This window comes from Neltuma alba, unplaced genomic scaffold (genome assembly GCF_004799145.2).
Source record: "Neltuma alba isolate B1F8T4 unplaced genomic scaffold, ASM479914v2 tig00011467_pilon, whole genome shotgun sequence".
Lineage (NCBI taxonomy): Eukaryota > Viridiplantae > Streptophyta > Magnoliopsida > Fabales > Fabaceae > Neltuma > Neltuma alba.
This window is the reverse complement of record NW_021636137.1, coordinates 7,693-25,304: the sequence shown is the minus strand read 5'-3', so window position 1 is coordinate 25,304 and position 17,612 is coordinate 7,693. Positions and strand designations below refer to the sequence as shown.

Below are 17,612 nucleotides of genomic sequence, written 5' to 3'. Positions count from 1 at the left end.
TTGGATCCCAAATAATTAATAATATCAAAAAAAGGAAAGAAAAGCGATAGTAATAAGAAAAAATTGTTGAAAAATCTCCCAATTTGTAAATTTATTGTCCAAATGTATTTAAGGACCATATCCTTGAGTAGCTCAAGGGGAACCCATCTTCAGCGAAAGCAATTTTTTTTAGCCCTATGTAGCATATTTTTAATTATATGCAAATATCTTCTGTTTTACTACATAATTTAAAAAAGAGTTACATCCATTAAAAATAGGTTGCATCTAATCTGTAAGCAAATTTTAGGTACCTCTTCTAACAAAGATACATGTGCCTAGAAAAAAAATTACGTATTTCTGGAGACTAAATTTTGCAATAGGGTGTTTTTGAGCAATTTTTTCTAGTGATAAATGCAGGGGGGAAAATGGTAAAAGGGGTTTATTTAAAAAAGAAAGGAAAAAGTCTATCAATCAATGGGTTGATCCATCACTTTTATATGCCCATAATGTTTGGATGGTATCACTAAAGGATATTGCTTCCTTTAGTTGAGAAAGATACACGGGAATTGATATTCATCTGTTCCCATCCATGCCCCAGCCAGAGTCTTTAGTGGAGGTTGATCCTTCATAAAGTTCTCTTTGCAATTGTGGGGATTCTTTCTCCCAAGTCAAACCCCAAACACATTTATACACACAACATTCATTGTACCCACCATTATATAATCCCTTCTTCTTTTCTTTCTTTCTCCTACGTTCATCTTCTTTTAGCTTTAGATTCTCTTCAACAATGTTTAACTCACAAGCCGACAAAACAACTTAGTGTTGTTTAATTACTGGCCACTGCCTTGTGAACAGTAATAATTATTAAGACTCCTCTTTAATTATTATATTATCTCTTTCACCGCATATATAATAATGATAATGATAATAATAATAATCTCTACTGCTTCTTCTAGAGTCTCTTGATTGGTCCCATTTGTATGGTCCTGTCTAATAGATCCATAAAATGATGACTCTGGCTTCTGATTAACCTCTTCACCCATCTCTTTTTCTCTTTTCGTGAATCCTTATCTACTTCTGCCAAACGTGTAAACAAGTGTTCATGGGGGTGGTAAAAAGACAAAAGATCATCCTTCTTTTAACGTTTTTCTTTTTTAAAAACTCGCCTCTGGTTTTTCTTGTCCTGCAACCATTTTTGTCGTTAATTCATGGATCGTTTGCTGTTGTGGGGTGAAAAGGATGGTTATCACGAGATTAGTATAAAAGGCTTTTTTACTTATATAAAACTATGTATGGCGTCTCATTGTTTACCGGAAAGCTACGTCATAGTCCAACCTAAGTTGTTGAGTCTGTGACTTGTAAAGGTGGGCCAATACTTTGTTTTGAAAACTCTAGGGTTTGTTTGGACAGGTAATTGATACTTGTTTGGGGTTGCTTGATATCAGCGTGTGATGGACATAAGCCCAAAGGAAGAGCCCATCCCAAAAAACTAACCTATTACGAGAGAGAACCTCTTGAACTTATAAAACTCATAACAGGTCTTTTTACTGGTCAAAACCCTCTGTAGGTAGCCTTCTTCGGTTGGTAGACTCTCAATGAAAGTACTAATGTGATGAGTATAAACTCAAAATGAGAACTCATCCCAAAAAACTAACCTATTAGGGGGAAGAACCCCTTGAACTTATAAACCCCACAACACTTGTGAGATTTCCCAATGTGGGACTCATAATAGACAACACTTGTAAGTAATTTCACATAAGTCAAGATAGAATTCTTCTAACATACTTACTTGGTACTACGTCTGGTCTTAAATATAAGAGCTACTTGACTAATTTGGATAGATTAAGAAAATAAGTTAAGTTAGTTATTTGTAATAAATAGGTATTGTATTTTCTAAAATATCGTTGCTAATCAAGTTTATTGATTGGTTAGAACTACCATTATTAGAAGGACTATCTTAGAAAAAAATGAATAAATATGAAAAACGAAATCGATTGGGGTCTTATATTTAGGATTAAAATAAAAATCAAACGAGGTCCTATATTAAAAACTAAAAGTAGTATTACATATACTACTCCTAATTAAACAATTATTTTTGAAGGCTCCAAATGTCATTCCAAACAAGTCCTTAGCTAGTCTATATTTAGGGCAAGGAGGGTGGTATGTTATTACTGGTGAGTTCATGATTTTATCTATGCTTTTTTAGTGAGAAGCTGATTTCGAAAAATGGAAAAGAATATGGCACATGAAGCACTTATTATTACTATGGTGTCTGTTTGTGTGAAATGATCAGAGAAGCAGGTGATGATGGGGTTTGTGAGTTTGAAACTTGGAAGCCAAAAAGAAGAGAAGACAGAGGAAAAAGGAGGAACCATGAGGCTACTTCGAGAGAATTAAAAGAGACAGACCGTGAACACTTTGAGGCTCCAAAGTTTAAAAGGAGACAAAAGGAGCAACATTCGAGACAGTTTTCTAAGAACACTTCGTTTATTAAACTTGTACTGCCTTCAACGTGTTTTATGGGATTAAACAGCTTCGGGCTCTTCATCAACTTGTGTATATAATCTTTTGTTCAAACTTCAAACCCTTTTTCTTGTTCTTACCAAAATCTTATTAAAGCAAATCCAGCTAGCGAATCTCATCCACCCACTCCCACCACACTCCCCAATAAAAGCAATTTCGTAGTATCTTTAAACAAAACAGAAACATACTTACATCTTTAATTAACCTCTTTCATATTTATATACTATGACAATATCCTGTTATTATAAAAAGAACTGAGTCAGCCTGAAAGGATCCCTGAAATTCCCTCCATGGCCCCAGAGTTGTTGTTTGAATGATATATATACACATATATACGATCACGTGAAGGGTTGTGATTAACAGTTAACATCAACAAACTGATCTGACTCGTCACCTGATCTTCTCTCATCATTCATGTGGTCAAAACTGGTACAGGGAGATATGGCCAAATTAAACTGAATATCTCTGTTCATCACCAACTTTTGCTTGTGTTCATAATGAAATGGACAAAATGAGATCAAAGCTGATATCCTTCCTTGCTGAGATTGTAGGCATGGCGTTATTTCTTACCTAAACATAGGCTCTTTTTTACACAAAGTATTGTTTATTAGTTCTAAAAGTTGGGGTTGGTACGGGTACGAGAGATATTGCAAGCAAGCTATCACATTCAAACCAAATCAAACCCAAAAGCCAACAAAAGGATATTCAGCTTCAATCTTCTTGTTGGTTAAATTCATAACGTTAGGAAAGGTCATATCAATTAGCCAGACAGACACACGCGGTTCCTAAATCATTGGCTTTTTGTTTCTTTTCTTCAATCTCGGAATTGGAATAAAACCAGTGACTAAAACAGTCCTTAATCAAAAGCACATTAAGTAATTAACAGGCAACTTTCACAACTGTAAAGTTTTATATGTGCATGACTTTAATTTGGGAAACTCCTTCCCAATATTTAGTAGTACTCCTTAGTTAGGTAACTTTCCTCAGGTTGATTTTCACATCCTCGGGGTTTAAACTTCACCTTTTTTTTAACAATCGTTTGGGGGATTTAAATCTTCATTCTATAAGAGGGTTCTGATTAGGGCATTTAATATTAGCCTACAGATTAGGGTAATGGATCGCAATAGAGTCGGATATATTAATATAATCCTGGCCACATCCCACTCATGCTATCCTGATTATTTGGCGGAAAGCAGGATTGCTTGGCCTTTTTTTTAAGATTGTTGCTTTAATTTATCTTGATAATGTGGAGCACATATATAGTACTCCTCCGGTCCTTAATATAGGACCCAATTATTGAGTTAGTTTTGGTCCTAAATATAAGATCCATTTCTCATATTTATCAATTTTCTCTAAATTACCCCTATAGATACTCCCTCAACCATAATCAAGTACAAGAGGGAGATGAGGTATTAATAAAGATGATTATGGTGTTTTAGGAAAAACGCGTCACATTTGTTATAATTAACTAACTTACCTAACTTCCTTAATCTAATCAAATTAGTTAAATGGGTCTTATATTAAGGACCGGAGGAGTATATAAGGAAAACTGGTTAAAGGTCCTGCTAGAAAAATTATGTAAAGGAATCGAAACACTTAAGTCCTTCAACATGTAACCCACCTTTAATCATGTCAAAGTTGGGAAAAATTGTACTTCGCGAAAATACGTATCATTGTAGTATATATGTAGATCCGTAAACAAATTTCAAATATATTTTAGGTAGGAAGAAAAAGCAAATTAAGGAAATATTTAAATGGGAAATCCCTAAAAAAAAAAGGGATCGTGCATATATGAAAGTCTAATTTAGACAGGTAAAACTTGAAAATGACCGAGAAGAAAAATATTATAAAATTACTTATATGCACTTTGTGACATAAAAGTTGTTAATAAAACTAAAAATGATAAGCATTGAACTGGTAATAATAAATATTGAAATCAAAAAATTATAAACTGAAAATGTCAAGTTTCGAAGCTTTTGTCATAAAAAGACATATAGGTAATTTCAAAATATTTTTAAAATGACAATTCAACCCTTACTTTCTTTCCTCTCATTTTTGAATGTCAGCTCCCTGAACTGTAACTTCATATATTTAGACTTTTTTCAGGGATTTTTCCTATTTAAATCGTTGGGAGGGGACCATGAGGCGGGAGCGAGTCTGATAATATGATGATCTGATGGGTTCACTCTCAATCACTGGGATGGAGAGGCGTGGGTGGGGTGGGTGACTGATTGCCATTTTTGCTGACATGGCCGTACCGAAGAAGAAAAAGGAGGTAAATATGAGTGCATGGTGAGGGTAGAAGTGTCATTAGAGCTTGGAGAGGAGAGAAACGGAATGAGTGTGCCCTTGGCAAGAAGGAACAAAACACGACGTCTTGTGCTGCGGAGTGGGGGGGGGTGTCCCTCCGTGTCAGGGAGTCAACAATGTTTGACCACTTTTCTCTGGCCCCAAACCATATTATTACTATTTCATTATGACCCATTATCTTGTCCTAATTACTATGCTCCTCTTCTAATCTTAAAAGTTAAAAACACCACCCCCTTTTGTCTTCTTCCTCCATCTTATTCCTCCCTCGTTTTATTATATTCGTTTCTTAACAAATTTATTTTGAAGACATAACACCTCTGATTCTAAATTTCTAAACTAGACAAAGACTCTATTTGGATAATAAATACTCTCTTCAAATAACTAACTTACAAATAATAAATAATTACTTAAAATTAGTTAAAAATAATAAATAGATTAAAAACATAATCTTATTTTTAAATATGTCCTTATAATAAATAAAAAATAAAAAAGAATGCATAAGAAAATATAACAAGAGAGAGCATGACAAAGAAGAGAAAATAAATAATCAGAAACAAAATTAAAAAATTATTAAATATTAAAACAAATTCACATTAAAACTTATAAAATGAATCACCACTATAAGATCAGGAGGAGTACAAAACATTAATTTACTTTGCTTTTCAAGTTTATAATTTTTTTTTAGATTAGAGTAGTTATAAAGCATATGATTAAGTATGATATTCTTTAAAAGAAAATAATACATATTTATTATAAATAATTAATTTTTGAATATTTATAAAATAATTATCTATAGCTTGTATTAAACATTAAAGGAAGTATAATGAAACGGACTCGCTAGTTTTTCTTATGATCGTATATTACAGCAAATCATAAGGGAAAAAAAAAAAAAAAAGAGCTGGATTTGAGATTATTTATGAAAAGGCGATGAAAATAGGATTGAAGAATGGTCATACGGAGCTGAATGGGTGATGTTAGGGGGAGTGGGGCCCAGGGTGCAGTTGTTGTCGTAACCTCTCATGAGGCGGGGTGGGTCCCAGATAATTCGAAAATGGAAAACGACGCCCCATGATTGCTCCAAAGCAACCCAAGCGGTCGCGGTGTTTGGGGTTCGCTGCTTTGCTCCCCACTCCTCCATGGATTACTGTTTACTCAAATGCGGACGTGCACTTGGCATGTTAAGGCTTTGTCTCGAGTTACTCTTTTCCTTGTGTTCATTTTTCCGATATACCTAATTCCTCCACTCCTCCTCACCTAATTAAACTCCCTCCCGTATCCAAACAAGTTTTATGCCACTCCCTACTCGCCCTCTTTGACTCGCCATTGACCAGCCCCTCATTGATTCCTCACATGCTAATCTTCTCGCCCTTTCTCTTTTTTCTCCTTCTCGTTCTATTTTTATCTTATCATTATTAAAAAATTAGGCGATTGAAATTTAATATATCTTATAGAATCATAATATAATACCACATAAAAACTTTTAAAAAATAATTCTATGTGTTCATTGACAAAAAGAGGAGAAAAAAAAGACAGAGGCCTCTACTTGGATTCACTTTTAGAATTATTTATAACCAAACAAAACTCTCTTATGTTATTTTGTATTCTGTAAATCATGAAAAAAATTACTTATAAGCCTTTCTAAACAGATATATAAAAAGGTGTCAAAGGAGACATTATGGCAGGTAGTTAAGCTTGTCATTATAATATCATATCCCAAATGGCAAATACTAGAAATTAAACAAAAAATAAGGTGAGGTTGGAAGTAAGTGGAATGAAAGTGGTAGCAGTTGAGTGTTAGTATAATATTGGAATCTGTTTTTATATAGTTGTCTTGGGCGTAACATTGAGTATATTTAGGTTTAGTGTCGTGGAATTCTCATGTTACCAAAAATAAAAAATAAAAACTCAATTAATTAATTAAAATGGTTGAGGGGGCGGTCGCCATTCCTCATTCTCCACCCTCCCTACTCCCTAGCTAGCTCCTCAATTTATTATCCCATTTTTCACCTCAATGCAACGCCAATACTATCACTCTTATTCAAAAGGCCAAAAATGAAAAATAAAAAAGCCAACTCCATCACAATGTACTGTCATTATTGCCCCTTTATTGTAAAGTCAATACTCAATACACACTACAACGGACCGTATATGTACGTATAGTAGTGTTTTAATAACACCACCAATTTTTCAGCCTATTCGCCCTAATTTCTTTGGTTTTTGTTTAAAAAAAAAAACTATTTATGTAATGAGCTATCCTAAACCAAATGTTGCAAAACAACGCAATAAAAATCTCCTTCTCATTGTTAAGCCAGATTTTTCAGTACAATTATACGCATATCTTTTTAAAATATGCACTGTTAATAATTTATAGAAACTGATTTATTGTTATTTTTATATTTATATTGATTTTATTGTGTTGATTTATTATACAGTTAAATAGTCCCTCCCTTTTATCATATTCTACAATAAATAAAATATATATAATATGTTTTTTAAATGTGTATAATAACTTTAAATGATGCACATAATCAATCTTAGGGACTAAGAACAAGAGAGTGATTTGCGAGACTGATCCCATTTAATTTCATAAAATAAACTTTTTTTTCGGTGCTTATCCAATTTTTTTTTTTTTTTCCAGCCAAATGATTCAACCCGGATATTCAATTATTCACAAATTTCTTTTTCTTTTCTTTTTTTTCTGGGGCATTGTGCATAATTTTTACGATAAGATCTTCACGCTTCCCTGCCTCATCATCGTCCTTCCTTGCTCAGACACACTCTCAATTATAACCCCACACCTACGCGACACACTCTCCGTTGCAGACTTGCAGGCCGCCTCCTCCTCCTCCGCCGGAGCTCTGAAACCATACGTACCCCAAGCCCCTAAAAGATGAGGCTCCTCCTCTTGCTCCTCCTCCTTCTCCTTCTTCACCACTCCTCTTCTGCCCCCATGTCTGAGTACCGTGCCCTTCTTTCCCTCAAAGCAGCCATTACCGCCGACCCCCAATCTTCTCTCTCCTCTTGGAACACCTCCACCAGTCACTGCACCTGGTCCGGTGTCACCTGCGACTCCCGACGCCATGTCGTTTCCTTAACTTAACCGGCCTTGGCCTCTCCGGCTCACTTTCCAACGATATTGCTCACCTACCATTTCTCGCTAATCTCTCCGTTGCTGATAATGAGCTCTCAGGACCCATCCCGCCGGGGATTTCTGTAGTCACCGGCCTCCGATTCCTCAACCTTTCCAACAATGTGTTCAACGGAACTTTCCCTGCTCAGCTTTCCGAGCTAAAGAATCTTCAGGTCCTCGACCTTTATAACAACAACATGACCGGAGACCTCCCGCTCGTTGTGACCCAGATGCCGAATCTCCGGCATTTGCATCTCGGAGGGAATTTCTTCGGGGGTCAGATCCCCCCGGAGTATGGGCGGTGGGAACACTTGGAATATTTGGCTGTTTCTGGTAATGAGTTGGACGGCAAAATACCGCCGGAGATCGGAAACTTGACGAAGCTCCGGGAGCTTTACATTGGATATTACAACACATACGACGGCGGTTTACCACCGGAGATTGGGAACTTGTCGGAATTAGTCAGGTTCGACGCGGCGAACTGTGGATTAACAGGGGAGATTCCCCCGGAAATCGAGAAACTTCAGAAACTCGATACACTGTTTCTTCAAGTGAATGCGCTTTCGGGGCCTCTGACACCTGAGCTTGGGAACTTGAAGAGTCTAAAATCAATGGATTTATCCAACAATATGCTTGCGGGTGAGATTCCGGAGAGTTTTGCTGAGCTTAAGAACCTGACTCTTTTGAACCTCTTCAGAAACAAGCTTCATGGAGCCATTCCTGAGTTCATTGGTGAACTACCTTCCCTGGAGGTATTACAGCTTTGGGAGAATAACTTCACTGAGAGCATTCCACAGGGATTGGGGCAGAATGGGAAGCTTGTTGTTGTTGATCTCTCGTCTAACAAACTAACCGGTTCTTTGCCTCCTGATATGTGCAATGGGAATGGTCTTCAGACTCTAATAACTCTTGGAAATTTCTTGTTTGGTCCTATCCCTGAATCACTCGGCAAGTGCGAGTCATTAACACGAATTCGTATGGGAGAGAACTTTCTGAATGGTTCGATTCCTAAAGGCCTCTTTGGGCTTCCGAAACTTACACAGGTTGAACTTCAGGACAATTTTCTCTCTGGGCAATTCCCTGAGGGGGATTCCTTTGCTGTTAATCTTGGTCAGATTAGTCTATCCAACAACAAGCTTTCTGGGCCGTTGCCACCTTCTATTGGTAACTTTTCCGGCATGCAAAAGCTTCTTCTGGACGGTAACAAATTCTCAGGTCAAATACCTCCTCAGATTGGGAGATTACAGCAGCTTTCGAAGGTAGACTTTAGCCACAACAAGTTCTCGGGCCCTATCGCCCCAGAAATCAGTAAATGCAAGTTACTGACATTCGTTGATCTTAGTCGTAACGAGCTTTCTGGTGAGATTCCAAACGAATTAACCGGTATGCGGATTCTCAATTACTTGAATCTCTCTAGAAATCACCTTGTTGGCAGTATTCCCTCATCAATATCAAGCATGCAAAGTTTAACCTCTGTTGATTTTTCATATAACAATCTCTCCGGTTTGGTTCCTGGCACTGGCCAATTCAGTTACTTCAACTACACATCTTTCCTTGGCAACCCTGAACTCTGTGGTCCTTATTTGGGTCCTTGCAAGGATGGTGTTGCTAATGGTGCTCACCCACCTCATGTTAAAGGTCCATTGTCATCTTCCTTGAAACTTCTCTTGGTTCTTGGGTTGCTATTGTGCTCGATTGCATTTGCAGTTGCAGCAATAATTAAAGCACGATCACTGAAGAAGGCAAGTGAAGCTCGTGCATGGAAGCTAACAGCATTCCAGCGCTTGGACTTCACTGCGGACGATGTTTTGGACTGCTTGAAGGAGGACAATATAATAGGTAAAGGAGGTGCGGGAATTGTGTACAAGGGTGCCATGCCTAATGGTGATCAAGTTGCAGTGAAAAGGTTGCCGGCCATGAGCAGAGGTTCTTCCCATGATCACGGTTTCAATGCAGAGATCCAGACATTGGGGAGAATCCGACACAGACACATTGTTAGGTTGTTGGGTTTCTGTTCAAACCATGAAACTAATCTGTTGGTGTATGAATACATGCCCAATGGAAGCCTAGGTGAAGTTCTTCATGGTAAGAAAGGGGGTCATCTGCACTGGGACACAAGGTATAAAATCGCTGTGGAGGCTGCAAAGGGGCTGTGTTATCTACACCACGACTGTTCCCCTCTTATTGTTCATCGAGATGTGAAGTCGAACAATATCCTTCTTGACTCCAACCTCGAAGCTCATGTGGCTGATTTTGGACTTGCCAAGTTTCTGCAAGATTCTGGAACGTCTGAATGCATGTCTGCTATTGCCGGTTCATATGGATACATAGCACCAGGTAACATTCAAAGTCAACACAGTGATTTAATTATTTGTTGAATTCATGATTAACTTGCTATTCCCTAACATAATTATATTTAGAATCTCTTGCGTTTGGAATTTGATTAATTTCACTCTTTGACCGGTTTAGTTTCAGGGCTAGCTATAGATAGTGAACTACGGGTTTCAATCCTACGTGAATGATATCTTGATTTGTCCCCTATTAGACTGATTCCCATGTTTTGCTGCTGGAAGTGAATCTTAGGTTGCTTTACACTTAGGTCACTCTAAAAACTTTTTGACCATAGCCCACCTATAGAGACACAGATATTCACCGTTAAAAATTCGCTTGCAGAATTCACTGTTAGCAATCAAGCATAGACTTGTTGTTTCCAGTTGATGTGGTTGCTTGTATAGTAATTGAAGCTTGAGGTTTGATTTATTGCAGAATATGCCTACACACTGAAAGTTGATGAGAAAAGCGATGTGTACAGTTTTGGAGTTGTTCTCCTAGAGCTTGTAACAGGGAGGAAACCAGTTGGGGAATTTGGTGATGGTGTGGACATAGTGCAATGGGTGAGGAAGATGACTGACTCAAACAAGGAAGGAGTTCTGAAAGTTCTTGACCCAAGACTTCCCTCAGTTCCTCTTCACGAGGTGATGCATGTGTTCTATGTGGCAATGTTGTGTGTTGAAGAACAAGCGGTAGAGAGACCAACTATGCGTGAAGTTGTCCAAATTCTAACAGAGCTTCCCAAGCCACCTGCTTCTAAACAGGGAGACTTGGCAATCATAGAGTCATCTCTGTCTTCATCAAACCCTCTAGATTCTCCAAAAACAGAACTCAAAGATCATCAGCATCCTCCTCAATCGCCACCACCAGATCTTCTTAGCATTTGAAGTGTTTAATTCACCTAGGTTTTCCTTGGGTTGTGATAAGCGTATAAATTCATATGCTTTCATAAGCTTTTAATTGTTTTTCTTTTCATGGGGTGGGGTTTTATTTTTATCTAACTTGAAGGTATTATTAATGTTTGGATTTTTTTTTTTTGGGTTTTTTTGTACAGTACGGTTGGAGGGGGTCTTTTCTTATTTAATAGTCGTTGTTTTCATCATCATGTAGTTTGTTTACGGCACAGCTGTTGGGTTCTGTTTCTGATCCTGCACCCTGCAACGAAGAACTGTGTAATCATCAAAGGGTAACTCTGTTCTTAAAAAGCGGTGTCTGAGAGAGTGAAAGCGATCCACAAACACACGTTATTAGAATCTTTGGGATTTTATAAGACCACCACTTGAGAGGTCTTAAAAGGTAAAACCAGACCATTGGCCTTGAACATATATTCGAAAAATTCAACCAATGACTATAACTTGGTAAAAAAAAAAAAACATAAAGGGATCAAAAGAGTGTTGTTATTTAAATTCAATTTATCATCTCTTCTCCCAATTTACAAGGATGTAATAATGTTTTGATAAAAACTAAATTATGATTTTAAAAATAATTTTAGAGTTTTGTATTGATTTTCATAAAAATATCTTTTTTAAAGTGATTTTAGGATACCTCAAACACCTCGTTATAATTTTATTATACTTTGTATCTTTGTTGCAACAGGACTACAGGAATGTGTTTGTTTGAGGACGGCAACGATTTCGAAGTATGAGTAATGCCAAGAAATTAATCAATCTATATATCTATTTATATGATATGAATAAATTAATAAATCGTATTATTCATGCACGAAAGTAAGTTCTCATTAAAAAACAATCTAATAGTCAATTTGTAAGATAACTTTATGTTTAAATGTGGCTTTTTGGGAATACCGAAAGTCGCAAGAAATATCATACTTTGTGGTATTAACATAATATTCTGACCTTTTATATAGTCTACAGTGAATGAATTATAATGAATTGAATGGAATCGATATTGATTTCTAGGTGAAAGAAAAGAGAAAAATAAAGGAATTGACATTGATTTGAGGGTGAGCAAGACAAGAAACAGATGAAATATACATATAATTGAAGTTTGGGAGGGATTAATTAACAAATGAATTAACAGTTATATTTTTGGAGATATTAAAAGCAAGAAAGGTGGAGGAGAGAAAATTGAATGGGGTGGTAGCTAACCACATAGAAAAGTAGTTGGTTAGGGACATAGTAATAAGCTGAGAAAGGAGCCTACACTACTAACAATAAATAATTAAGGGTCTCTGGTATATTGATTTGGTTGCTTGGTCCACAGCAACTAGCTTAGAAAACGATGCATGTGAATTTCAAGTGTTCTGGCCCCAACTCTGCCCTCTGCCTTTTCCTAAAAGCAACATCCCGACAAAATACTCCCACCACCACCACTATCACCACCTGTCTTGTTCCTCCTTCGTTTTCCTCCGTTAAGCTCAACTAAATTTCAGCTGTTCAAATTCTTAATCCAATTAACTCAAGAATATGTGATGTAGAAGAATGGAGAACGAGAAGAGAGAGGGGGAAAGAGGCAGAGTCAAAGAGAAAAGCTTGGAAAAACCCAATATTCAATTATCTCATTCATAGGCCTACATAGTAGATGTGTTGAAATGTTATTTAATGAGTTTAACTTTAATTAAAAGGGTGTTTGGGAATATATAAAAATACTTTTAAAAAATATTTTTTCATAAAATGAGATAAATTTTTTTATATATTTACTTTATTGTAAAAATATTTTTAAAGAATATGCCGATTTATTTCCTTTCATAAGTTGTAAGAAGCTACAAGATTAACGTAAGAGCCAAAATATGCGTTTCGTTTTTGGCGATGCCTAAGAGGCAAAGTTATGTGATAGGCTTGAGTGTGTTGGATCCCAAAGCCTTGCATGGCTCTGATTGATTGATTTGAAAATTGGGAGGGATGAATAAACCTCTCGTGAATAAGAGGCGCAAGTTTTTGGGATTTGGAAATGAGAGAGGCGAGTCCAATCCAAAATAGGAATAATTGAAATTTTGGGTGCCAAAGAGACAAACAACTTTACCAAAAGAAGGACGTGGAAGGACTTGCACGTTTCGTCCTAACCATTGCAGGTTTCTGTTGGCTCCATACCTAACCTATTTCCCCTCCCTCCTCTCTCTCTGCTCCTGTCTTTTCTCCCCTATTATTTTCTTCAGCCCCACAGTTTCAATGACACTTACAATGCATTACAGTCAAATATAAAATACTGTCTTTTGAAGCCATGACAATACAATACAAAGCTTGTCTCTTTGTGTAATGCAAAGAGATTGCAAGCCAGTTGGAAAGACAGAAGGATACAAAGTTTGTAATGGGAGTAATTGAGTGTTGCAGAAAGAGAGGGAGAGGGAGAGGAATGGGATTAATGGAGCAATGAAGGAGAGTTGCAAGTACAAAGTGGACATTTGTGGTTGGAGGGCCTGATTATTGGATTGTGGTTCAATGTTGTTCGTATCCCACATCCACCCGACACGCCATTTTCATCTCATTACTCTCCCTATCCTCTCCTTTGACTTCATTTATTCTCTCTATTCAATTCGTTTCCCTATCGTCCCTCCTACTTCCTCTTCATTACCCTCATTCTCTCTTTCCTCATTATAGTTCATGCTTCATCTTTCCACAAAATCTCCACCATGCATGCACCCGCCCACATTCTCAAATATGAAGATTTCCCAGGTTCGACGACTCAAGAAGTTATATTGATTAAGTGGTTGTTTGGCAACAATGAGTACTTTTCCACAAATCGAGATAAACTTTTCTACATATTTATTTTATATATCAAAAAAATACTTTTAAAACTATGTTCTTTATTTTTTGAAATAGAAAGGCAAGCTTCAGCTTGTACAGTCAGAATAAAACATCTCAATCAATGAGCAGTTGGTTGAGCTGGTAAGTAGGCTCGCCCCTTGTAAGGATGAAAACGCATGTTCGAGTCTCAGGAAACACTCTCATTAGGAGAGGGGATAACCACCGTTGGAAAACCACAACACTCCTACCTTTTGAATCCGGATTAGTCAGTTGCCAATAGGCATCAGATCACTAGGCGGTGTGTAACCAAAAAAAAAGAAAGAAAAGAAGAATGAAACATCTCAAAATAGAAATAAACTAGGATGAGGTCAAAAATCATAGTTTTAGTTCCTTCCAAACACTTTCTAACCTAAATTGTTTTAGGTTAAAACTTACCTAGAAAATGGATAGTTGAGAAAAAGTTCAATGATTAGAAGTTACTACCTTGTTATAAAACTAATCAATGCCTCAAACAATTTGCAAATGCTCGTATCTATAATTGGTAGCAAAAAAAAAAAAATCTATATCTATAATAAGTGAAAAACTGTGACAAGTAACCCTCTGGAAAGGACACCCTATAATAAGAATTAGGGGGTCTATCTTTGTAGAATTCTCCTGGGTAGATCTCGGTACACGATTATTTTCTCTTTTACGGTCATGATTTTTTTGCATTTAGTAAAATATTAATAGGAAGAATTCCAAAAAAAAAAAAATTTTAAATTTTAAAATTTTAAATTAGTCTTATTCATTATACTTTAATAACAATTGGTAAAATTTAGAAAACAAGTAATAACACATTTTGATTGTCATTTCTATTTTAAAATTTTAAAATTTTAGAGGTATTTTTTTAAAAAAATTTCATATTAATACTAATTTTTTTTTTTTTAGCACCTGCCCCCTGGGTACAGCAATGTTTTCCGGGATGGAATCCCAGTTAAGAAGACTTGGCCGTACCTTCGCTCTTATTCATTGTGGTCTTCTGTATCTTCTGTTGTCTGCTGCATTTAAATACCGTATAAGATTTTCATTTATTTTATCCACTTTATCTAATAAGTATTTTTTTTTTTTTACATCACTCTCATTAATTTCACACTTTTCCTTACTCTCTTTATTTCTCACATTTAATATATTTATTAAAATAGAGATGTTCTAAGGGGAGTGGCACCCAACTTTTACATGACAATAACAAATAAATCAACAAAATTTCTCAATTTTATTTTATTGAATTAATAACTAGATATTACCACCTCTAATACTTAATATAAGAACTAATTAATTAATTTGAGTAGATTTTAAAAATTAATTAATTAGTTATTTGTAATAAATAAGTGTTGTCTACTCTAAAATATATTTGTAATTATGTGTAATAATTAGAACTACCATATGATAAAATCTTTAACATATATAACTACTAGAAGGACTATTTTATAAAAATAGATAAATATGAGATATAAAATAAATTTTAAGTTTTACATTTAAAATCAAATTAAATATTAAATTATTTTTGATATCAATAACGGGAAGTGGTGTAATGTTTAGGAACCCAGGGAGCAATTTGAAAAATGAATCTGCGTGAAAAAAAACAAAGAAAGAAGAAAGAGATTGCGTGGCTGTAGAGTGGAATCAAAGATGACGGACAATGGCAGACATGCGGGGATTGTGGGGTCACGCTAAAGAATAACAGAAAATAAAATAATCCAAGAAATAGCCAAACTTATTATTATTTTTTTTTTGGAAAAGGAAACTATAGAATTAATTTGCATTTTAGATTTTTTGGGGGGAAACATTCTAAGAGAGAAACGCAGAAATAATGGAGAAGTGGGACGAGTGTAATCATCCGCATTCAAGTCTTTTTGTTTGGTACCCAAAATGGTATCAATTGAGAGTCCAGGGCGTTTCAAATTTCAAAATTTCAAAATACTCCCTCTTTATTCCCATGTTGCCCCTGACTCACCTGAAATATAGTTGGGCCTCATATCAACGTTAAGAGAGGCCCATGGGCCATTCTGTTACTAACAGCCCAACCCTTTTGTTTTTACCAACAACGGGCCCAACCTAAATCCTTCTGAGTCTGCGTGTACACCGAAAAAGGTCCGAATAAGAGTTCACCACTTTGGCACGATGAGCGTGATGAAGGAATGACACAGAACGTACGTAGGTAATGAGTAATTAATATTTAATAATAAATGAATATGTTGGTCAAAAAAAAAATAATAATAATAAATGAGTAGGCTGAAAAGGAAGGGAGGTGTTTTATAATTAGCGTGGAAGGCACAGCAGGGAATGCATTTATTGATTAATTGACTAGTAATTTGGTGCGGATTTCCTAGAGCGCCACACGTGGGTCGTGTTATAATCCAATCTTTCTTTATAATTTTGTTTATAAGACACTTCCAACATATTTCACGTAGACAAAAAAAAAAATCTTAAAATGCATTAACTCTCTATTAAAATATAATAATTTTTTAACTTTACCCATATTTAATATATACATCTTTCAAAAGAAATAACTACTTGTACTGTAATAAATAAAGGGGAAAATAGTATATCCACGCTAAAAATTTAATGAAGTGACTTATAAATATGATCCGAAAAAATCTTCTCTTCTACCTTATAAATAGAATCAGAGGAGTATCTATCTATCTATTACTTCCTCAATTCCTTGTTATAACTTATAAAATTCAAAATTTTAAATTGTTTGCTCTCTCTCTTATAAGATTTATTTTGAGTTTATCCAAGCATTAAATTTATTTTTATCTATTTTACTCTTAATTAATACTCACATGTCTTTATTATAAGTTTCAAATAACCGATTTGTATATAATGAAAAATTATTTAAATTAATCTAAAACAATAAATATATAAAAATATACTTTTCTTTCTAATGAGAAAGAATGCATGAAAAACATATAATAAGAGAGTGCGTGATAATAATAATTAAGACAATAATTGAAAAACACATTAAATACTGAAACAAATTTAAATTTAAATTTATAAAATGAACATACTCCTCTTCAAATTTAAATATTATACTCCGCTTCAAATATACTCTCCCTTATCATCTATTTTTTTCTCGCTTATATTATTAAAAGGTCATACCAATGGGGGTTGGGTCTACTAACGGGGATTGAGTCTAGTGGAAAGAACTAGTTCTTCATAACGTGATGAACCAAGGTTCGAATCCCCACTAGGAGACACCCATATTTAGTACCCGATAGTGTCTTAAATAGGATTACTTCTAATAAAAAGATACCTATACTTTAACAAAAAAAAAAAAGAAAAAGGCATGGACTGGGGTTTGGTAACATCCAGGATTCCTTCATTCCGTATGCAACGCAACAAAACACAACAATTGTGTGTGTGTTGTGGGTGTTGGTGGAATCTCCGGTAAACATGGGGAAAGTCCCCGCCCCTCTACCTGCCTTGGTTTACCAAATAAACTTTTTAGTGAAAATTATTTACATGATGCCAACACACAAAACCGCATCCAATGACATGATTAGCATATTTTTTATTTTAAATATAAAACTCATTTTATATTATAATTTATATTATAAAATGAGTCTTACATTTAAAACCAGAATGAGTACTTGAGT

The 17,612-nt window shown here is 35.4% G+C and overlaps 1 pseudogene; it reads left to right on the top strand.

Moving 5' to 3' along the window:
- Positions 1–7,612: 7,612 nt before the first annotated feature.
- LOC114713775 (leucine-rich repeat receptor-like serine/threonine-protein kinase BAM1) lies at positions 7,613–11,457 on the top strand (annotated as a pseudogene).
- Positions 11,458–17,612: the final 6,155 nt, after the last annotated feature.